This window comes from Anoplophora glabripennis, unplaced genomic scaffold (assembly GCF_000390285.2).
Source record: "Anoplophora glabripennis isolate ALB-LARVAE unplaced genomic scaffold, Agla_2.0 scaffold426, whole genome shotgun sequence".
Classification (NCBI taxonomy): Eukaryota; Metazoa; Arthropoda; class Insecta; order Coleoptera; family Cerambycidae; genus Anoplophora; species Anoplophora glabripennis.
Genome location: NW_019416504.1, coordinates 273,548 through 299,466, shown reverse-complemented (window position 1 = coordinate 299,466; position 25,919 = coordinate 273,548). Strand labels below are relative to the sequence as shown.

Genomic DNA, 25,919 nt, shown 5'->3' with positions numbered 1-25,919 from the left:
TATTAGTCATTAATAGATGTTTATTAGCCACCGGTTACAGGGTAAAGTGGGGCAGAGGTGCATCATTTGAAGGGGGAAGTCGATCCAGAGATTATTTCTGACACAGTTCCTTTATCAGAGTGATGTCATCCAAGATATGAAAACATTTATTTTATCAGAACATCTCTCTTAAAAAATTTTAAATCTGGCTGGCGCAATCTCGACGTGAACATTGCGATTTTTCAGCGATTTCGATAAGAAACGGTGTGCGTGTATTTCATCAGGAAACAATAAAATGCAAAACCAACATTCACTTTCTATCCACACTGCCATAAGTAGCAGATATTTTAGCGCGCTACCGGATCTAAAAACCAATCATTTTTTGCATAATCGACGTCATACCGATTATTACGATATAAACAAACATTAGAACTGAAATATAAATGGAGAAATAACTGTATTTGTGAAATTTATAAGTTTATTATCTCGTAAAATTGCTCTGGTGCGCAATTTGGCTCAATTATGCCATCAGGAACATAATTACTTTATTTTTGTAAACAACATAAAAACAAGTTAGGAGAACCGCATGATGCCACTTTTGAAATAACTTTTGCAGAAAAAAAAAAGTGTCTGCTTGTCTAGGAACCAAACGGGGACATTGGAAAAATTATATCAAACGCGACGAATGCAACATTTACAGTGGTTTATTCTCAAACTTCATTTATATGATTTTTTTAGAAGATGTTTTAATCTTATCGTCATATTTTAAAACCGCAATTCAATTCGTTTATATTGTAATCAATCATCTTTCATTAGTTCATAATTTCTCCAAAAACAAGTTAACGATATGACAATAAGTTATTTGCTTCACAACCGTAACATTTCTATAATACGCAAGACTAATCTGTTACAGATTTAAGTTCTAAAACTTTAAGTTTTAGAACTTAAAGAAAACTTTAAACTTTCTTTAGAAAAGATTAAGTTTTAAAACTTCGCAATTTTTTGTATTTTTGCAATGCATGCTTTGTATGCATATACTTACTCTATGTCGATTAATTGATGCCCGAACGGTGTGCGGAGGTTCTGGCTCCACAATCTTCTCTTCAACAGCTTTTTTCCTACTTTTGCTATTTTCAGTTCTAATTCTCAAGCACTCATACTTTCTTTTGATCACAAATTTTCCTTTCTGCCGACTGTGCGACCGATCACATAGCATAATGTATACCTATATAGATGACAAGGACTGCCAACTGACAAATAATAAACTCAGTATACTCGTGCTGTTGCTAAGTTTATGTTGCAATTTTTGGCGTTTATTTATGCATATTGGGTAAAAAATAATAATTGAGAGATCGAAATATATAATTGTAACTATTTTAAATTCGATTTTATTCAATATCTGCAAGTAAGTATCTCAATCTACTTACTTTCTAGTCATAAAGAATATTTTTCTTTGCAACGACAGCAATGATTTTATAACACGGTGAGTATAACCCCTATGAATCACCCGATCTTCCTTAATTAGCTTAATAACATAGTTATTATTTTCCTATACACCTTATACAGGCTGGTCCATTTTCGGTGTGATTTCAGGGTATTTCAGAAACTACTAAAGATATGATAATTCTGACATCACGTTCTCGAGCTCGATTTTCATGGCAAACTCAATTGTCAAATCAGAAATTTGCTATCTTCATTTGTTTCTGAGTTACAGGGCGTTTCTCGTTATTGTGACACTTTTAAATATGTCTGTATCTCAGCTGTTAAATAAGGTAGAGTTAAAGAGAAGACTGCTCAAGACTAATTCTTTGGCGTAGAATTGAATGCCGGTATTACATTTTTAGTAGGTCTAAATGGAAATCGTATCTAGTCACGACCTAAAAAAATGGAGATTTTTTTTGGTTTTCAGCAATAGTTATTTTTACAAACCAGACGATACGGGGTGTTTTATATATAAATTCGATCCCTTTTTACATCTTAATATGGCTGGCTATGAAAATACATACAAAACTATAATTCTTACTTTTACAAAACTTATATCTGTTCTAAAAATATGAAGTTTATTTAAAATATATATTACATATAAGAAAAGACAGAGTTTTCAAATTCCACTTCAACTCAAGTTACAATATTAAACGTAAATTAAACAATAGTAAGTACCTACATCGTCATCTAAATGTTCAAATTACCGTTCCTCAACTGTAACACATTTCGCGCATCTGCTGGCAACGCTTCGGCTAGCATTCATTAAATGTATATTAGAAATATTATTAAAAGAATTTTCAACATTCCGTCGAAGTTCCTCGGTAGAGTAAAAAGGAATTTTAAATATAATGTCTTTTAGAAAACACCAAAGGAAAAAGTCCAACGGTCTCAAATCACGTAATCTAGTTGGCCATCTGATCGGTCCGTTTGTTCCTATCCACGTATCTCCAAAAATTTCGTTAGTTGTATGTATTATCATACGAGTATATGCTGTGCATTTAAAATAAACGTCATATTTTTACAACAGATATGAGTTTTGTAAAAGTAGGAATTATAGTTTTATATGTATTTTCATAGCCAGCCATATTAAAAAGGAAAAACATGTATAATTTATATATAAAACACACCGTGTCTCCTGTGTTTGTAAAAATAACTATAGTATGTGATATTTTGCTAAAAAGCAAAAAAAATCTCTATTCTCTTAGGCCATGGTCAGCTACGATTTCCATTTAAAAAAATACAACTCCGGGTCATAACTCCGAAATCTTAAGATCTACTAAAAATCTAATACTGCCATTCAATTCTACGCCATAGAATTAGTCTTGAGCAGTTTTCACTTTAACTCTAACCTTATTTAACAGCTGAGATACAGGCATGTTCAAAAATGTGACAATAACAAGAAACGCCCTGTAACTCAGAAACAAATGAAGATAGCAAATTTCTGATTTAACAGTCGAGTTTGCCATGAAAATCGAGCTCGAGAACGTCGTGTCAGATTTATCATATCTTTAGTAGTTTCTGAAATACCCTGAATTCCCATCGAAAATGGACCAGCCTGTACGTATTATTATGAATTCAGTAACGTATCGTGAAACGTGGAGAATCTTTACAAAGCGACCTCATTTAAGGCGACCACCCCGTATAGGCCCAGGCTCGAAACCGAAACCCCCGTGCACTAATAGAAACAAGGCAGAGTTGACGCCCGCTGTGAGTTTTGAGAATTGCGACGGGCGTAGGACGACGGCGTACGTTGAGGATGGCACGTTGTGGCCCCCAAGAAGTCCCCGGTGTGCACGAACCTCTGCGATATCTGCGAGTCTGCAAATAACTTTCTCATGCGATGAGCTAACCCGAATTCCTACAAAATCAGGAAGGTGGGCACGGTACGAAGAATCGGCCAGAGAAGTGGAGACGTGCTGGGAATCGCCGAAAATAATAACGGTTTTTCCAAATCGCGGCGAGTTTCGGGAGGATTTATTATTTCTGATCGGCGTCTACGCGGGCAACAATTGGATCAGGTGGAAGTCCAAGTCAGTGATGGATGGTCCACTGGTGATTGCGCAAGTGACACACAACGCAATGAACGTCTGAAGTGATTGGAAGTTATCGTAATTGTAATAATTTATTTAAAATTACGCAATGGAAAGCATTTAAAAATCTTACTTTAGTACGTAAACTCAAAAATATGTATAAAAACTGTTTGTTATACAAATACTTCTGTTTTTTGTATTCCATCGACGATTAACAACAAAAGTTTTAAGCACATAAATTTGCCTACAACTAGTGTGTACATGCTTGTTCAGAAAGACACCCAAATTCAGAGTACTGAAAATCTATTTTTTTTTTTTGTATTGTCATAAATAGAGAGATCTATTCAGTTACATTCTCGAAGTCATCATTTATTTACAACTTCCTCCTCATGGAAACAGTCATCTAGATCTAGAACGTCTTACATTTCTCTTTCTTAAATTCAAAAATACATAATGGGACCTCAAATACCTGCTTCACATTGAAACAGTCGGTATTTTGATCCAATTTCGCTGTTCCGGTGTCCTTGGATAGAGAAACTTTGAACAGGGCCATAATAAGAATTTCGTACTTGTGCAAGAAAGCGTACAAAAATATACAATAATAATCGAGATAAATATCTATACAGGGTTTGCCATTTAACACTCCCGCTGCCAATATCTCCGAAATGAAGAAATTTATTTTCGCTCCGGAAACTGGGGTTGGTATGTCCCTCGAATAGCTTCAAATTGCAGTTAGAACTGTAAGTTCAAATCTTTCTGTATAGATGGCGTGGCGATGGTAAATAATGTTTTGATTCCTGGAACGTGGAAATGGTCCATCGGAAAGATTGTTAAATTTTGAGTATTTTTTGTAATATAAAGTTTTTCTCTCTATTTACTTGTTTTCGACATATGTCGACTTCAATATGCAATGTATGATGTAACAGGAAAATCTGTTATTTTATTTAAATCACACTGAGACAAAATATTCTTTTAAAATATGTATGTATTGTTATTATTCACACTATATACTAACTAACAAACAATAAATTATAAAAAACAAATGATCAACTACAGAAAAAAAATGTACAATGGTAAATCTTATAACTAGTAGTTAAAATGAAAGACGCAAGCTGATAAAACTGTAATTATTGAAAAACTAATATGTGTCTGTCATCTGTCATACAAGTCTTATTTTAAACAAATGGCATGAGCCAGTAGCCACCTATGACTGCATTTTTAATAATATTTGATAAAATACGGTTCGTCTTCTGCCCTTTATAAGATTTACCATTATACATACAAATATTGGAAATAAATTTATATTACAAAAAATTACTCAAAATTTAACGATCTGTCAGATAACTTCATTTCCATGTTCCAGGGATCAAAAACTAACAGTTCTAACTACAATTTGAAGCTATTCGAGGGACTTAACATTTTGAACAAAAAATTTTTTTAAATCATTTAATTTTTGATTTACTTTTCGCTTTGTCTAGTTATTGTTTTTTTTTTGGTTGTTTCAATTTACAAATAAATTTTCATGTATTGTTTGCCATCTTATTTTATTTAAAAGTACACAACACAAGTAAATGAAGTGACTACAAACCGCCTGAAAAAAATTAGGAGTATTGCAAGGGTCGTTACGTTGTCGCATTACGACATGGTCACATTAGATGTTAGGTACTTAAATACTTCTATTGTTTTACACTTTTTGTCAATAACAAACTGTTCTATCTAAAAACAGCATCATTTTTTATTTTCAGCAGGGCCGTATTAATTTTTTTTATAATTTAATGAGTCTGAGTCGCCATAACTCCGCCATTGGTTGTTTGCGGGACTTCTACTTCTAAAGAAAAATGGTATTTTGTAAGAACATGTGTCATGCCAAATTTGGCTTAAATAGCCTTCTTCATTTAGTTATTTTAAAAATTCGAATTTTTGTTAAAAATCTTTAACGTCCTATATTTCGAAAATGAAGCATCTCTGGAAAAAAAAAATTGATTTTTTCTTATTTTTTTATGAGGAATATCTCCTTAAAATTTGTCGACTTGATCCTGAAACACCCTGTATAATGTTAAAGAAATTTTCATTCTAAATTTCTAAATTTTCTAATTTGCTAAAAAATATGTATTAATATTGACAAAATTATTGAAAGGTATTTTACGTTTATACAAGATTGTATTATTTTACATCTTCAGCATGTTATTTACTATACTTACTACATTAAGTATAATTGAGTACCTATTTCTAAATATTAAAACCGAATAAATAATATCTTCTTATATGGATACTGGATAGATTTCGATACTTCTGCCACAGGCTAAATAGCTGGGCAATATAGCTACGCAATAGCTACGTAGCTATTTTGTCTGCGCTTTTGCCCATTAAACTTTTGTTTGGAGACAAGCAAAAACCATTTCATTAACAACAACCATTTCATTATTTTATTGAAATGATTCTTAAAAGGTCTACCAACCTTTCAAGATTAGAACAGTTTTTGATGAATTGCCTTGATCACCTTAATTTTTTCACAGTTATTATCAATTTTCCATACTTTTCGAAAGCACGAGTATGCATACCCCTTTTGGTACGCCCCTGGAAACTTCACTGTGCGGCTTGAATGAAACGAAACAAACAAGACACAGTTATAAATTGTTTATTTAGTGTTTTCCGACTCCATTGACATCGGTGACTAATAGTCAGTTACTCCAAAACAAACGTAAATGTAATAATATTGCTGATAAGGCCAAGACTGTATCTTTCGCGGTTCATTCATATTTTTTCCCTGAATGGGTTTGCGGTGAAAAATATGTAAATCGCGCGTGATTCTATGCGACTTACTATTACGGTTTGTTTTATGTAATAAATAATTTAATCAGGATGTATTCTCCATTTTCCGAGAAGGTTTAGAGTTTCATCCTGGAAATCTAATTGACTTATTAAGGTCACCCAGCTAAACAATTTGCACCAGTAACGCATTAGTGTAGTGGTTAAAGACGAAAAAAAATTACTGTAAAAAATTATACAATACACTCAAAAATCACGTACAAATCTGTCACAAAAAATTCAGTTCAAACGTGATGAAGTTAAGATTGATTTAGGAACGGTAAATGCTGGGACCTTCAGAACTTCTGTTTTGTTTGGAAACACTCAGTGTCACGGTTTTAACTACACGTTTTCTTTGCCCTCCCTTAATTGCCTACACGGCATAAAAAGAAGTACTAAGAATGTTTTCTTTGGAACTTTCCCGACCGACTTCAAAAAACAGTTTTCTACATACAATGTAACTTTAACTTAAACTTTTCAGGAGTATGGTAAAAGCAATTATTCGGTAACGCAGTCACATGTTTCCTTCACAAGTTCCTCAAACTGGAAGAAAATAATTTCTTAATTGTATGTTGTTCAAGTGATAATTGTTTCATGACTAAATGTGATTGAACATAGGTACAAAACCTTTAAAAAGGATTGCCAGGATATAAACTGACAAAAACTTGCCCTGTATTGTTTTATTTTTGTATGAAATAATGGTCCATAAGATCTTTACCTCCCTAAATTTGTGGTACTTTTTGAAACATCAAAAAAATCAAAATTTGATTCCCACTTTTGATTTTTCGAAACTTTTGAAGAATCAATCAATTAATTAGTATAGCCTTATATTTAGTTCTAATGGACATATTACCCCGAAATTAATGAATTTTGTTGAATATAAAAATTTTTCCTGCGCGACTAGTCACATGTACATAATTTCGCATCCACTTACTCACATTGTCAGCAAATGACTAGCAGTTTGCGTACATAACGATTTAAGTAAATTGATTCTGACAATGATTAGAGGCGTTAAAAAAAATTAATCCGACCGTAGTCATATTTCCATTAATTCTTCCATTGTTTAATAGGAAATATTTCGGGTATTTCCTTCAGTTTATGGATGGTACAATTAATCGGCGTATTTAACATTGAAACTGATTTGCATTGATATATTCATGTAAGCATTAATCATGCATAATAATATTCGGCGAATTTTACTACAATAGCTGTAACAATTAATTATTAGTATTCTAAGCGCCATGTAGTTTTACTTCTAAGTATGTTTAAAATCTTTGAAAAAAAAGACGTGGAACTTGTCAATTACTATTAATTACAGTGGAAATAGCTGCATCGCTAATTTTAATGTCATTGTGTTTTTCTCACTCGATTAAAAATGCTTTAATTCATTTAAATTTCGAAGTTTTTCAATTGTTAACATAATTCATAATAAAGCTTATAGTTATTTATCTATTTGGACTTTGTTGATTTATTAAAGATTTATCTCGATTATTATTATTAGAGTGAGTTTTTTTAAAAAAATTGTCGAATTGTAGGCGCCACAATACCTAGTCACCGAAAATATGATTTTTTTGAAATGTTTGGCTGTAATTCATTATAATCTATTTTGATTTGAAAATTTATTTGAAAAAAAATGGTTCTGAATTAAGCAAAATGAAAACTAATTTAAAAAATATTGTTGAATTAGAAAAATAACTGAATATTAATTTAGAAACATATGGTGGAAAAAATTGAAGGTTCAGAAAAATATACCGTCTATTTTCTGCAGAAAACTTTAGGAAATCACATTATAATTTTTTTAATAGCAGTAATTTATTTATTCAACCTCCGATTTCACAGGAAGTTAATTTCACCAGAACTTATTTTTGACTAAACTCGTATATTTTAGTTGCTCCAGACTGTGTTTTTAATTTCCATTCCAGCAATATTATAATATGGCAATTTAGATATGTCAGAAGCCTAATAATCAACGGAATAAAACTAAAAGTATGCGAGGTGTTTATTAAGAACTTGTACAAACTTTAAAGGGTGAATCTTTGACTAATTTTAAAATAAAAAGTTCATATGAACATGGGTTCGCAATGGCTTGGTTCTTGAGATACAGAGCGACCAAAAAAAATTTTTTTGTTATTAATTATTACTGTAAATATTAACTTATTTGTAGTTTAGTCTTATTCTTGTAAATGATCTAAGTTTGTCACATCGCAACACAATCAATAAAAGACACATTTGTTTACTTGTTTTTCAAAAACTCTTAATGATTCAACTTAAAAAATTCCATCGCAGGTTTAACTTTTAACCCGATTTTTTACAAAACGGTTGCTTTCAGCGACAAATACTAAGAGTATATTATGTAGGTACTTAAAATTGAATGGATAATAGGTATATCTAGTCAAAAATGTCATACATTGCGACACAAAAAAGTTATGGTTATTTAAATCCAGGTACAACACTGTATGTGGTGCTGTCTAACATTAAACAAAAAAACTAAGTAAATATTTGAGTTTCTCATCATCAATCCTCCCAGTTTCCCGAATTTCGTCAAATTGCCATGTTATTGAACAAATATTTAAACAAAATAATATAAAACATATTTTTTTTTGGACGCTCTGTAACTCAAGAACCAAGCCGTTGCAAACCCATGTTCATATGAACTTTTTATCTTAAAATTAGTCTAAGATGCACCCTTTAAAATTTGTACAAGTACTTAATAAACACCCTGTATTTTCTTAATAAAAAATTTTAAAAAGTTTTTCACGTATACACCAATTGGTATAAACCAAAATATTGTGCAAAGTATCAAAGGAAATATATGATATGTATATATGACAGTAATCAGAAAAAATGGGCATCTAAAAAAATTACAAATATATACATATAACCAGAATAAACCAAACAAAGACTCGTCAAAAGATATTATTCAACTAGTTGTTAACGTGTATCAAAATCAAATTTCTAAGTTTAACCGTTTTCAAGGAAAAAAATAAACCCTAATTTTTTCGTCCATTTTGAGATTCGAATATTTTCTCAAATTGAAAAAATGTATTGGAAGTACCCCCCTAAAATTACTTTCTAAACACCTCCGTAAAATATTTGCACAACATTATGAAACACCCTGTATAAGGTATTATACAAAAAAGAAACAAAAATTTGGTTTATCTCCAAAATGCAACATTTAATTGCTTTTTAAAAGAGATTGTGAGAAAATTTATTAAAACTTTAGTCTACCATTTTTTTCTAAATTAAAAAAAGCAAAAAAAAATGATGACAATAAGACAATGTTATGTAACAACCCCTGTACAATAAAAAGGTGCGCACATCCCTATAATGTGAAGAAAATTAATAATTTTTATTACATATTCAATTTTTTATTACTGTACTTTTTGTGTTTAATCTTTTGATTGTACATTCATTCACTGTACATTTGATTGATTTTATTTTAAGAAAAAAATATTAAGATTGTATTTTTTATGAAAACGATAAATGATTTAAACGTAGGGTCCTCAAGATGTCGTAATAAAAACTACGAACGTCGACAAAGTGTAACTGTGTAAAGTAAAAGTGTAAAAACCAAAATGTTAAAAAAAGAAGCGTAACTCGCCAGAATCGTACCGATATGTATCTTTAAAGCGGCGTATAGCTAGCAGTGAATGGAATATTTTTCTCTGACAATGAGTGGTGTTTCACTTGCAATTTTCACCGTGCGTGGCGTCAGCGAAAAGTTCTGTTCCGGCAATTTTTTTTGCGCGTTCCCTAGAAAAATCTCGGAAATCGGACCGTTTCCATACCCCCCGCCCCTTTCGAAAAAAAGACATACGCACACCCCGCGTCGTCGTCGAGGTCCGTCCAATTAAGAAAAACCAATAATTAATGGCCGGGTGGGAGAGAATAGGAAGTATAATATGGCGTGGAGATAGTCTCGAGTCGTTAATACGCCAAACGCAGCTTCTACGGAAACTTGCGAGATAAAAGTGGACTTGCACCGCGCCGCGCTTTGTCACTACGACGTACGAAACGCCGCATTTCATCCTCAGTTTTTGGGTTTTCGCCTGGATTTGTTTTTTCCCGTGGACGGTCCTGTGCCCCCCTTGTGATTGATTGTTCTGCGCTGGGACTTGGATCTTCCTGCGGATCTTTTTCTAGAACACAGTTTTCACAAGTAAGGTTTCCTAATTATTTTACTTTTGTAAAACCCCTTTGCTTTCGTAATTTTAGTATTTTTTGACACAAAATAAGCAAGATTTAAACGATTATACGTTTTCAAGAACAATTTATTTATAACAAAAAGATACAGAAGCCTTGAGTATAATAATTACGTTATTTATATTCCGTAAAGTAAATAATTGACAAATAAAATAAAAAGCTATTCTTCTAAAGTTAAACTCTACCGGTAGTTCCTTTTCTAGGATCAATGGACTATGATTTACTTGATCTTTTTGATTATTATCTATCTCATTTGTGAAAAAAAATACTATTTTTTACGCACACTTATCTAAAATTGTACACAGATTTTTTACATATTTAGTTGCAACAAAATTACAAACTTGTGTAGAATGACCAGTATTTTTTATTTTTAGAAGGTATAGCGGCCTTTTGATTAAAATAAGAGTAGTGAATACTAGAGACTGATATATTTTTCTTCATTTTCGAAATTTGAAAATATCCAACCATAATTTTGTTAAAACTTCCACTTGAAATTAAGAAAATTAAAAAATCAGGTATTGGACAAAATTTCAGGTAGTTTATGCCTTTTTCTGATGCAATGCTTGGTCGATTTACCTTTCTAAAAATACGTGCAGTTCTGAACGCATTACCTGTTCAAAATCGGTTAATATATGCCGCCAGCGTACCACAGTATTGTAACCAAATTAATGTAATCAGTAATCGCGAATGGGACGATAGTGGTTTTACAATATTAACATTTCCTCCAATATCTTGAAAAATTGTTGATTTTTATGCTTATGCAAATTGGAATAATTATTAAAAGAAATTCGAGTAGGTATATACATGATTGTATCTTGAAGAGAAAAATATTTTTTAATTGTACATTTTTGAGAAAGTGTCACTAAATTTTTTTCCACTAAGTTTTCAAACACGCTGTAACTATGAACGTCAATTGGTTTGTAAAATATTATTGTCTCATTTCAGACGACTTAGACTTCTGATTTTCCGTAATATCAGAAATGCCTAACAAATTATATTTAAAAATTTGATTTAATTCAGATCGTGATTTCCGGGAGATCATAAAGTTTTACTGATTTTTTTCTATGCCTTTATTGGATTAAAATTATTTCAAATAATGAAATCCCACTTGGTACTTCTTACAGGATGCTGGAATTTTGGGAAATATTCTGAATTTTAAGGTTGTAGTACCAAATAGGATTTCACAATTCAGAATGACATATGTTAACAGTACATCCATAATCAGGAAACTACAATAAAATTGTATGACCTCCCAAAAGTCCCGATCTGAATTCAATAGATTTTAAATAATTATCATTTGTGTCTAAATCATTTAACTGATATAAAAAGAATATCTCTTCCATATTTAAAAAAAATTGGGTACTTTGGTTGTGAACACTTCAATTTTTCAAAAAAGTCTTCTAATAAAATTAAGAGAGCAGTAAAAGTTCGAGGACAAGCATAATAAATTTGCAAACAGAAAAGTTTTTGCTCTTCAGGGTGCATTTGTATAGGGACACACTATATGTATAGGTAGACATATATACAATAATTTCCTAATTTTTTAAAATTTTTCTTGAGAGATTTTAAAAATGTCAACAGAACATTTAAAAACTATGAATATTATTTGTTTTGAAATATATTCTCCCCACCAAAAATGTTTAAACAATGATTCGATAGGAGTAATCCCTTCTCTCTTATCAATTTTTCCCTATTTTTTACTATGCACATTTAAAGAAAAGCGAAAATTTAAGAAACTACATTAACTTTTAGCAAAATCTCATTATTGTACAACAAACAAGAAAATAGCCAAAATCAATTAAAATTTAACCATTTCTGTTAAAAAGTTGTTATTCTTGTTGTTATTCTGTTGAGGCCTAGGAACAGCTCCTTGAGGTACATCGCGAATGTACCTGATCCAAGGTGATACTTACCTAACATCGATTTATACTTTCGTATACGTTTCTATTTATCTTTGTCATGTTTTAATGGGGATACTTTGATATCGTATTCGTAATTATATATTTTATGAACCTATTACGCTTTATTGGAATGGTAAAAAAAAACTGAACCATGGAAAAATCCTGTTGCCACTAATACGTAGGTGCATTAATAATTCAAACAGCGTCCCTGGTTACAATGAGTTTGTTTTCTATGTATTAACATTAACTCATGCTGGTTTTTAAATTTTCCACACGCAAAATCCTACTTAACTGGTCCTTTCTACATCTGCACATTTCGCGAATCCATTTGTAATTCGTGAAAAAGATTTCACTCGGTATGTAACTTTTTTTGTCAAATTGCGATATCGGTGGCTATTTTGAAAAGTATAAATAAATTTCCCTATTAGAAATGGGAAAAGTTGATAAAATTTATAATAACTAAATTAGCATGAAAAAAAATATATAAATTTATTAGCAATTAGACATACCGACAACATACTTTTCTGTAGAGCATTCAGGGTTATCTATTTAGTCGTTCGGACTTGTCACTTCTATCATATCGTCATTTTCGTTCTTTTTATCGAAACCTAAATCAAAAATCTAAAATTTGCGCCTTCGTTTATTACCCACCTCTTGATCTTGGTAAACTCTACGAAATCCCCCAAACGTTATATGACAGTAAAGGCGAACAAGTTGCATCAGCCCGCTTTGAGAACTGCTGAAGCCAACACTATCACTTTCGATAATTTTTACGGAGAGAGCAGCAGCAATAAATCTGAGAGAAAAAAAAAACAATCTTACACAGCTGCTGGATTATTAGAGGCAAGTCGATTGGAGTTACATAAGTCGCACCATTTTGCAACGTTTAAAAAAAATGTAAGAAACACTTAATATCGTTTGTTACTCTGTTAATGATTGCCCTTACGCAGTAACATGGCTGGAGAAATCATAACTGGGTATCACACACATCTAGAATGTTCTCCGCAGCCAGCTACGATTTACTCGACACTACCGAGAAGTAGGCTAAGAAAAATGAATTTGTTAGTGCGACCGTTCCAGACTTGGTTAATTTTTTTCCTATTACCACCAAAATTTAGTGAATGGACTTTATATTAGATTACATTAGAATCCTTGAACATCTAAATCGTTTCAATTTAGCAATAATCGGTACATTCCTTCCGCGTTTACGTTCAGAAACATTTTTTTAAGGCGTGACACTGAAAAGTTCAATAAAAAACACATCCTTTTCGACATACAGGATGTAATTTTATTTTTTATTATCCCCACATTTTTACGTGACAATTACGTCGAGTTCGCTATATATATATATATATATATATATAGGTACAGTCCGTTTTTTGCGTTGGCCATGAAATAACAGAAAAAACTACATTTAATGTCAATATACACACGTTTCATCGGTATGAGACTGGGTGAATCCTTCACCCTGTACAACGTAATGACAGGCGGTGTGGTATTCATATTAATGTCGTGCGATAAACTTGGTTACATATCGCCAAGTATTTAAAACATTAGTGGTGACGTGAACCGACAAAATTTAGCAATAAAGTTATTTATATTCACTAAAAATAAACATACTTTATTTATATATACAACTTACGCAGAGAGTGTTTATTTACATCAGTTTTATGTACAAGTTATTGGAAAATAATTTCTTTGAAATTTACGATGTGGCTTACAATTTCAATAATGGAAATGGACCTACCATTTTAAATAAATTGGTATTTATCCAGCAAATATTATATTGTTGTAGTACGAACTTGATTTATGTGCTTTTAGAAAAGTTTAAAAAAATGTTCATTGTTTATTTTAAAGTCAGTCTTCTATTGCGATTTAACGAATAATACAGGGTGTTTATTAAGTACTTGTACACACTTTAAACGGTACATCTTTGACTAATTTTAATATAAAAAGTTCATATGAACATGAGTCCGTAATGGTTTGGTTCTTGAGATTCAGAGTATCAATTTTTCGAAATTTGAAATCCCTGCACTTTCGTAAGTTGCGTTAATGCGTAATTTTGTGTTCCCCTACGTGCCCCTGATCTGTGTCGGTTCTTATGCGAAACACCCTGTATAATACGTGCACCTCAAATAACTGACCTATTTGCTTGTTACAAAAGCAGTACAATTAAGTACACCAGGAAAATTTGAAAAAATAAAAGAGAACCTCGAAAAAAGTCCTATCCGCGATATTATTGTAAAATTGTCTAAAGGAACATAATACTAGACATCTCTCATCTCGTGAGTCAAAAACTTTTATTAGCTAACTTTTCTATTTAAACAAATAAGTGAGGAAAACAGTTTTTTCACTTTGCAGGGAAAACCATCAATTTTAGCGAAAAGTGACTCACAGACAGTTTGTAGGGAGTAAAATTATCTACAAAATGAGACTTGTTAAATTAAAATCGGTTAATAAACAAAAAAGTTATTGCAAAAAAACAAGAAAAGTGCCCAGTTTTTAATTTGTTTATAACTATCGCATTTATTGTTAAAATTTTATAAAACCTATGACAAGTTGAAAGTTTTGTCATACTGTAAAAGTGTGCCAAAAGTGGGCGCTGTAGGTGCAATAGTTTTCGCACAATTCAATTTGTTTATAGCGGAGGCTCCAAAAGTTATGAAGTTTAAGCCTCTGTACAGGCGTTAATTTTCAACCAAACATGATTCTGAAAGTGTCATTGTAATCTTAAAAACGTAATTAAGCGACCTATTAAAAAATATCACCGTTTTTGTATATAAGCGAAAAACGCACGGTTTTTTAATGCACAATTTGAGAATGTTAATGTCAAAAAACCGGTGATATTTTTTAATAGGTCGCTTAATTACGTCTTTAATATTACAATGACACTTTCAGAATCATGTTTGGTTGAAAATTAACACCTGTACAGAGGCTTAAACTTCATAACTTTTGGAGCCTCCGCTATAAACAAATTGAATTGTGCGAAAACTATTGCACCTACAGCGCCCACTTTTGGCACACTTTTACAGTATGACAAAACTTTCAACTTGTCATAGGTTTTATAAAATTTTAACAATAAATGCGATAGTTATAAACAAATTAAAAACTGGGCACTTTTCTTGTTTTTTTGCAATAACTTTTTTGTTTATTAACCGATTTTAATTTAACAAGTCTCATTTTGTAGATAATTTTACTCCCTGCAAGCTGTCTGAGAGTCACTCTTCGCTAAAATTGATGGTTTTCCCTGCAAAGTGAAAAAACTGTTTCCCTCACTTATTTGTTTAAATAGAAAAGTTAGCTAATAAAAGTTTTTGACTCACGAGATGAGAGATGTCTAGTATTATGTTCATTTAGACAATTTTACAATAATCTCGCGGATAGGACTTTTTTCGAGTAAAAATTTTATTTGCTTGGCCTAAATCTGTTCTTCTTAAAACGCTAAGTTTTTCTTATATTCAATAATTGTTTATCTTTAGTTATTTGCTCGTACAGAATACAGTACGTAAAATTAGTTTATTATCCACTTTTTTAATTTAACGTAGTTTTGATCTTAATTATTTAGTTTAACCTTTTAATGTCTATTAACATTTTTTTTTGAGTTGTCATGCATATAAATACATTTCCACATACTAGTTTGATTTTGTTAGTTTTACTTTGCCGTTCCAAATTCGTAAACTATTGAAGCACCTTTCCAATAATATTTTGGTATAGAAATGTAACTTGTAGCCAGACTTTCAATATTTGATCGGTGCAATCATTCCTATTTCTAGAATTTGCAAACAACGATCCCATAGCAAACCGAAAAAAAATCCAAGTGTGGGCGTATATTGCAAACATATTTAATTCGTCTATAAAACATATGGCGCGCGAATGATAACAATCAAGTTATCATCGGGGTCCATAAAGGATGAAAGGACCAAATCCGCCACATTGCAAAACGATTACATACTCTTAGATGTATCCATCGTATGACAGCGCCGTCACCTTTCTCGCGTTCTGTCGTCTGGCGTTTTTATTTCCAGACCCGCTTTATACGAAACAGATGGAAAGTCTACCGTCTGGCACTAATATTAGTCCGACAATGAGATATCGCGTCCAATTTCTTCGCGTCCGCGACTTTTGGCCCAGAAACGAGCTCGAGTCCATTGCCAAATGTAGATTTCATTCAAGAACGCAACGAAATGTACGAAGCGGTCACTCTTCGAAGTGGCGTACAGTGGCTCTGTCAATATCCGGAAATAGTAAACATAAGTCGGACTGATTCGCACCGATGCCGAAATCGCTTAGAAACTGGTAAAATAATGAATTAAACTTCAGTCTGCCACACCGTTGACATTCTTCCGGCTGGTAAATCCCTTCCTGTAATTCGGTGAGTCACCGCCCTTAGCGGCAGGGCAGACAAGTGAGCAGCGTCGGCAGTTGACAAATAGTCTCAGATAACATAAAACCCGCTTCAGAGAAACGCTATCGGTTGGGTACGTGGAACGACCGCTTAGACGAGTTAACGAGCTGCCGTTTGGAGAGGTGCTCGATGAAATCGAAGGGCTTTTGAGAGAAAAAAGATAAGATAAACTTAACAACAATGCGATACCTGTACAGTTCTTTGAAATCGGCAGCAAAATGAGAAATTTGTGACTAATCAGAAGTCAGATAAACGTAGTTGAGTGGCTATTGTTTTACTTAAATTTGCTATTTTTGACTCCCAAAAATTAATCAAGTTGTTTCGGTACATGTAATGCCATATACTGCGGTGAATTTCGTTTTAGAATCAATAAATTGGAGAAAACAGAACTGGTAGCCAATTTTAGTGGTTCTTAGTGACTAGTAGATACCGATTTGAATTTTGTCACTATTTTTGTCTGGTTATTCTGCCGCCGTTTTTAATTTATTGTAATGTATGTAAAAGTACCACATATACAACAAACTATGATAATTTGTTGTGTCAAAAATTGGTAGATTCGAGAAAAGTTTTACCTATGACTTAAATTTCCTAAAAATCAGTTCTCTAACCCGTTGTCCGAAAAATAAGGTAAATTGTTTAAAAAATAAAAAATATTTATTTATGCTTCTAAATTTCGTCGCTTTCAAAGTAATCCCCTCCCGATACAATGCACTTATACCAACGTTTTTTCCAACTCTCGAATTATCAATGCTGTGTGAACCGGTGCATTATCATGATGCAAAAAACAAGAGAAGAATTCTCTGCTCAACAAAAACAAACATGTTAAAAATCGATAAACTCACTTTCGTATGTTTACAAAAACACGATTAGCTCTGCAGCAATTGAATATATTGACTTGAAACTCCGCATATATATCAAAGATAGTACTACCAACCTACAAAAAAATAATTGCATGCTTTTATAATACCCGCGAATTTTAAATAACTAATTCATCTTATTTTTTGGACACAGTGGTATGTGTATGTATTTACATAGAAGAAGAAATCCAATGTCACAAACCTCTTAATCTTGAGTTGTGTTTTTGATAGTTTAATAGATGACAAAATAGGTATTTCGTACATCTTGTTCTCCATGAGCAAAATGTCGCCGCAAATGAGGAGGTTCAAGGAATATAACGCGGAACGACGAATTTATAATTTTCGGGAAAGAGTAAAGACTTAGTAATCTCACAATCCTTTTATTTGTAATGTTCAAAAGACGACTAGTTTCGAGGTCTACACTTTACACCTCATTTTGAACATTACAAATAAAAGGATTGTGAGATTACTAAGTCTTTACTCTTTCTCGAAAATTATAAATATGGACTCACACTTATCAATTTCAAATTTACGACGAATTTAGATTAAAATTAAATTATTTGAGGGTCACAAGTTAAATAGCTTGGAACATAAAAAAATTAAGCCAAAATCAAATCTTTTACTAGCACCCTCTCTTTGCGTATTTGGTTATTCTTCTCGGTTCTTGCAGATGTTAACTGCAATAAAGATACGATTTTTTCTGTTCGAGTGAACTGAAAACTAAAATGAAACTAAATCCTGTGGAACCAAAATTTTCAAATGGGTCAAACCAAACGTCAAACCTCTAAAAAAAAAAGTTCAGAACTTGTACAGTCATAATTACTAGCAATACCTATTATTATCTTTAAATGATTGAGGTATTCCACAAAATAAATAAAGGTATCCGGTGAAACTCGCTTAAATCAGCTATTTAGTTGATAAATATTCACAAATGAATGTGGCGATTCTAAAAATAGCAACTTTTACCGTTTAACAGCCTTCTTTTCATCTTCACAAATGAATGGTGCAAATTTACACGCGACCTCCTACCTTTTCAACCCGCACGAGCACTTACCTACGTCATTCTTCCTCGATATATAAAAATAAACATGTTCTTCGATTACTCATCGATCCCAACTTTCTCCTAGGAACTGAAGAACCACTAAACAAGGAAATTTGTCGATAACTATTCTGGTTATAAGTAGAATCGCGATATAAATATACGACTTCCGCTGTGGAGTTTCTGATTCGCCTCGTATGTACATATAGGATACTTTATATAATCCACATGCGATACGGAGTTGCCACGGTCATTACTGGCAATAAATTGATCCTCTCCTGCAGAACCGTAGGCGTGTGAACCTCGGGAGAGTGTAGGGCAGCAGGAATTTCTTTGCAGAAAGCTGGCAGATCATATCTCTGGCTCTGTACGTGTAACCTCTTCCTCGCGCGTATTGTTTGCGGCAAGAACAGTAATTTTCGTCGGCAGGTGCTCGGGTGAAGTGAATCGCCGTAATAATGAGAAATGTCGCTCGCTGGGAGTTACTAGCGTCCCTGGTGAGGCCGGTAAGTGACCAGATCTGAGCTCGCTATATGTAGATAAATGTAAAGCAGATTGTATTTTCATTCGTCGTTTTTCTATAAGTTTTTTAATACAGACGACAAAGCAATATGTCAACAATTCTTGCCTGTTACGAGTGATTTCTGTTTCTATCCCAAAACTTACTAAGATCTTAAGATATTTTTAATTTGCTGTCACGTTGCAGGCACTCTCATTGAACATTCAGAATTACGCGTTTGCCAAACGTCTGGCTATCATTAGTGAGACCGCATGTATCACTCAAGTGTCCGCGGTTAATTAAAAACAGTTGTTTTTCATAATTTTATCAACACTTGACGAACCACGCCGGCCGTTTCTAAAAAAAAATTGGCAAACTCGATTTATGTGACGCAAATTGGATATGATAGAAATACCACTACATCCGATCTTAAAATGAACGGTACAAGTCCCTAAAAATATAAACTATTTTCAACGTGGAACCACAGGAAGTCGCGAAAATAGTGGATCATATTTTATTGTGGTTACTTGCTGTTTTATGAAGTGGGAAGATCTAAAGGACCAACACAGGATTTGAGACGGAAATAACGGCAACCTACACGCCAATATCTCGAAAACAGTTTTTGAGAATTAGTTAAGTATCGCCTGTTTACGTTTTAAAAAGCGTCTACCTTGCAGAAATACGTGTCAGCTGGTGATTTGTTCGTTCTAGAAGAAGATTTCGACATCTGTATAACAAGGCGGATAATAAAGAATTATTGATATAAAAATTAAATGAACTCTAATTGAGACAAATAATTCGGACTGCACAGATTGCCAGGAACATTAGACACAATTGATGCGGTAATCAACTGTAGGTTTTTTTAATAAACCTTTTTTAATTCTCATTAAACTTTTAATATCGCGGACGCTTTGATATAGAAGCTGCTCTAATTATTTCTTATTAAATTCCAATATGGTCCACACACATCACCATACGCAGTTAAAAGAATATGGTAGGTACATTCTCGAGAAATCGTTGTAGTTGAAATGTTAATTGTTAATACTGTAGTATATTTTTTCTTCCGGGTAAAGTTAAACAGTTTTCATTTTTCAGTTATTACCATCCGTTAAATTTTTTGACAATATCTCCCAAAAAAAAATGAGTATGTACCTATTATGAAATTATACGTTGGCCACCACAAAAATTGCAGGAAACAGGAAACATCTTTTTGCATTAAATAGAGTTCATTTTTACTGCAATTAAAAAAGAAGAAATAAATCACCTACGCCTCTCTGTTCCCAAGATAACTTTCTTTTATATAATGTAAATTGTTAATTAACTATTGGACGTATCGGACCGGGATTTGCGAGACAGTTAAAGAAAGGGTTAAACTTTTAGTTCCGAGAAGTTTTACATTGTTAGTTCATGTAATAAACGCGCTGGCAGCAGTAAAAGTTAACATGAATGAAAGGTCTGCCCTCGTCACACGCCTAATTTTTTAACCGAACATGAAAGTTTCAAACTATTGTTAAAATTTTACTATAATTAAAATACTTGTAAGGAACTTAAATTAAACATAAAAGCACCACCATTAAAAAAATATTTAAAAAAGAAATAAAATAAAAAACTGACATTTTTCTATTTTTTATATTGACTCTACTTCGGTATGAACATTTAGATTTAAATAAAACCAATGAAAACTATCAGAATTGACCAGTAAATCTCCTTATTGTTTAAGTATACAGGCTGTTCATATCAACTTAATTTTTTTAAATACGACCCTAGAAATTTTATTAACATTTTTTGCAAGCCTTCATGACCCCGAATACTGTCAAATTCATCTTCAGTGTATTCGTTCCAAATTTATCTAAATTTTTTATTTATATTTCTTTGTTTATTGAATTATAGTACACTGTAATTTTTTTCAGGATATTCATACAAACACATCTGACATGCTCTTTCACAGTTGTAGTTACAGGATATAATAAATTCCGATAACATTACACTGATCTTCATTTTTAACCTTTGCCAAAACGAAAATGTTTTTGAACATTTACTGAAATTGTTTAAAGAATAATATTCAGTTGGAGTTTTGGTTGTTCATATGTATTTTTAAGATTTATTATTTAACTTATTGAGTTATGTATGACCGAGTGATGGTAGTAGTTAATAATAATAACTATTTTATTGCAACGCGTGGTGGTAATAGTTTATATAACTAAATGGATTTCACAGGGTCTAACGACACTTACAGTGTACGATAATTCAATAAACAAAGAAATCTAAATAAAAAATTTAGATAAATTTGGAACGAATACACTGAAGATGAATTTTTCGAGATAAAACGTCTGAATCTGGTTCAGACTGAGGCAGTATAGTATTGGGGGTCATGAAGGCTTGCAAAAAATGTAATAAAATTTCTAGGGTCGTATTTAAAAAAATTAAGTTGATGATGGTCCTGGAGAGACAAAACGTTACAGACAAAAATTAATTGTGCCATTCGATAGAGGGCAAAAAGTGGCCATGAGAAAGTGTTTTCTTTAGTCAATATCACCTCAAACAAGGCTGAAATGCAACAAAAACGGATTTCCAAAATTTCGGTTTTTTTCAAATATTTTGAAAACTAATCATGTTAATCCTGATTACATTTCTTACATTAATGTCGATTTTTTTTTTATTTAACCAATATTTGCCTTTTTCCTCACTTTGTTTTATGTATTTTATTATTAAATCAAGGCTTTATATACATTATCTTATCAAAATTTCATATTTTCCTAAATGGTTTGTGTTTAATATTTATTAATTCCATTTACTATTTGAAAAAAGCAATCGACAAAATGCAGAAATAGCTAAGACCTATCTATCGTGGCTACATTAGTTGTTACGTGTTTAAAATTACTCAATTTACAGAAAGGTTCAAGGATTTTTTCAATTGGACTGCAAATAACAGAGGTACATTAGATTTTTTAAATGATTTTCATTTTAAATTTAACTTTCGAAATTGTAAAATTAATCATACAGAACTTTAATGACTCCATGTAAACAATTATAAAATTTAAACAATAGACTACATATACCAATCTCAACTCAACTCATTCATATAAAACTATGAAACGTACTACGGTCACCACGACGACGGACGGACCAAATAAGCGAATATCAACCACTTTCTAAATTCGCATGGACATCGTACGCGGCCTGTTAACGCAATCCGCTCGTTTGGCGATCCTGCACGGCTGTACTCTGCAGTGGAGTGACCCCAGCGCTTCGCCCATCGCCCAAGAGCTCCCGTCGCAATCGTAAATCGTAGCTGGCCGAGCGTCTTGAAGCCACAAGTGCTATTATATCAAGGTCGGCCGCTGCCAACAGACAGCATGGCGCGCTCGCTGCCAAGCCTCCTCTGACTTGGTGATGTGCCAGCAGCGAAGCCGAGATGGGAACACTTGGAGCGCGGAGCGTATGCATCGCATGGGACACGCGGTTCCGATGTGCCGTCAGCGGTGACACCACACGTTCCCTGTTGGGTCCGCGAATGCTCGAGAAACGCCGCGTTTTTTTCAGAATTTAAACCAACCTTGTGCTTTAGCGGGCTATTCTGTAAATTTCCCTTAAAATTTAAAAGTTGAATATTAATCTGAACCCTTTCAAAATTATCGCAGAATGATTTGGCAACAACGGCTTTATTGATGACACAGAACAAACCCACAAAAAAAAAGTTGAAACTACCAGAGACTAGACCCACCTATCCTTATGTATTTTGACGCGCTGAAACCGAATCATGGTGACTTATTTCTATAGATGAAGTTGATGGTTTATTTATTATATTTACTTTAGTTGTGTTTTTTTGTCTATTGACTGTTGTTTTTGAGGAATGTGAATCTTATTTGATAAGCAGACATCGATATACTCTTCTGCAATTGCAGAACACTGAAGTCTCATATTCAACAACTCATTTCGACGACATACTCCTTATAGACCCATAATAAGAGAAACCTGTTATAATTAAATGCTAATAAAAAAACATAATCCATTCAACTTAGTTTACCTTGACCATAAGATATTCCGAATCATGTGGTTTCTTAAAAAAACTAATACATTGTTCTTGAGTCAAACTTTTAGACTTTTTGGGAAGGTGATTTACAGAATTATGTTTCAAAAATGCTCGAATTTTATGAAAATTATCAAAATTAATATTTTCTTTGACTTTAAAAATGCTTTTCAACATTGAAAATTCAGAAATCTTTCTGGTAGATAAGCAAGTAGGTTTCTTGCCGATGATATTTCTTTATTCCCTTCGTGTGAATTTTTTGTATAACTTTTAACCGCGGTATTATTTTTCCAATCACTGTGGCCTTCATTGCAGACAACTCAGTATCAAAATATGTTGAAAAATGAAGCACATGAACCCCAAAAACAATACCTGAAATATTCTTCTGAATATACCAGGATACCAGATTCAAGAAAGCTGCTTTGACAATCCAACTGGTTGTATTGTAGATACGTTTAGTATTGTTTGACAACATATAAACAATTGGAATCTTCGAAATCGGTTTTTGGGCGAAATTCCCGAGTCCGTTTTTTGATGTTTCGTGATCGTTCCACTTTTAGAAGATAACGGAGTGAGTGCTATCGCCGAAATTTTCACCAAATTGTCGTAGGTGCAATTAGGAAAACAAACAGCGCACCCAGGCGGGCGTCACGTGAACAAACCCGACCGAATCATTTTCAAATATTGACCCAGATGAGGCGAGCGATAAAAATAAAGCAGAATTATACAATAAATCCCATTGTCAACAGAGATAATATCAAATAAGATATTCAAAGTCGTCATCTATATGTATATTTAGGAATTAAGCATCCCAGCACTTGTGTGGCATGTACGCCGTTCCAATCTAATTCCAGAGTCGAAAAACGTTTACAATTGAACCATTGTCTTTATGTTAATGCGAAATGCCTTTGACGATATTAGTATGCGGATGGTAAGAGGTGGTACAGTCTGGGACGAGTCTAATTCTAATGGCGAATCGGCAAAAAAAAAATACATATTTGTCGATGACGAAAAGTCTCTGGTAGCGCATAACTAATCGATTACTGTTATTGAAGTAGTAAACAATTGTCATCAAAACAACAAATAAACAAGAGAAAGAAAAAAGCAGTCGTTTTCGTTTTGCGAAAAAACTTTCTAATTCTTTGAACGCAACAGCTTATAGCATTGGGTATGTAAGTGCTAAGAGTCATCGGAGATACTACAAATGTAAAGACAAATTTACATCACAATTAGCGGAAAATTTATTTGTATTTAGTTGTGTTAATTCGTCAGCAAACCGTAACAGCAGTTCCAAAGTTTAAAAATGACAACCGTCAATTAGAAAACTTATTGCCGCAATTAACAGTTTGACGTAGTCTTTCGCACAGTTGAAGTCCTGAAAGTAATAATTATCTTATAATTCACGACAATTAAATGTAATTTTTCATGTGAGTTACGCAAGTTCTCCGAGACAATAGCAGGAATTGCGCCGATTGCGAAGTAATATGTGATTCACGGGATGGTGGGTACATTGCTCTAAACTATAAAACTACGATCCTTACGCAATAATTATGCGGAGTTCCGTAAGACCCAGTAGCGAGGCCACGAGAAAAATTATCTGAAAACACTATTATCCGTTTAGATTCGGGAATATTTTGTGTAAAAGCAAAACACAGTAGTCGCCAAGTGGTGTTTAAAATCACAACTTTTGATGAAGCGAAAATAAACTCAGAGGTTACACTTTGTCTCACCAAAACGATCCTAACTGAAAACATCCCGCGACTTGTGGATTCTAAATATAAACACTATTTACGAAATTACGCGAAAATGCATGGCCCCCGTTGATGTTTGCCGTCTGTTCCAGTATAATAACGTTAATCACGCCAGAATTATCCTTTGATGGTAGACACACTGGTAAATGGGTTTATTTAGGCTCGGACGCGTATTTATCGTGTTACTTTTCCTCTCGTCTGTCGCAAAGGTAAAAAAAGACCGTGACCACAAAGCAAGCTCAAAATTGACGGCATCTAATGATGGATCTTTAAAAGAGAGAATGTATGGATTACGAGAGAACCAGGCCAAGTAATTGAATTTTGTTTGTATTGCGTACGCGTTAAGTGTTCCGATGAGTGTGCACATTGCAGAAACCAAATGGGCAGGATCAGTTTCAACAAAAACAAACACATAAATCGCAAACAAGCAACAGAGTGAAAACTGCTCTTAATAAGTTGCGGTGTATTGTTATTAAACTAAATATAACCCACGCAAGGCAAGCCGGTCGTGATATGCGAGGTTCCCAATGAGTCCACGGCATGATTTACGAGCTTTCCAAACGTGCAAGATTTATTCGGGACTTCCTGTATAGCCGAAAATAATCTATTTCCGGATTTTTGTTTACTACGGAAGACCTTGTAGCGAAAATTCAATGTCGCGGGGTAGATGGTACTCGTCCTTTGTAAGATAGTCGCGTGAGAAAAGTCCACAGCCATTTTTTGTTCCCATAATGTGTTTGTAGTCCGGCCGCTAGTACAACTTTTATGCACGTTGAGCTATGCAAAATGGTTCTCCTCCAAATAGCAATCCCACGCTTTCTAATCCATCCGAATTGGTGTAAATAATGAATTATCTTCAAGGCCCGAGCCCCGACCTATCCACTAACAAAACATTTGTCCACTCGAAAGATTCATCAAGCGATTTCGATGTA

At 33.1% G+C, this 25,919-nt stretch overlaps 1 protein-coding gene across 2 annotated transcripts in view; it reads left to right on the top strand.

Annotated features, from left to right (window-relative positions):
* LOC108913333 (ion transport peptide-like) overlaps nucleotides 1-25,919 on the top strand; it is a 90,738-nt gene that overhangs the window by 33,132 nt on the left and 31,687 nt on the right. The window contains exon 1 of one of the 2 annotated variants that reach the window (XM_018718871.1): nucleotides 10,229-10,461. The exons of the other annotated variant lie outside the window; for it this stretch is intronic. The gene's annotated coding sequence lies outside the window, so the exon portion shown is untranslated. Of the gene's footprint in view, nucleotides 1-10,228; nucleotides 10,462-25,919 lie in introns of those variants that run through there. 2 annotated transcript variants of the gene reach the window in all.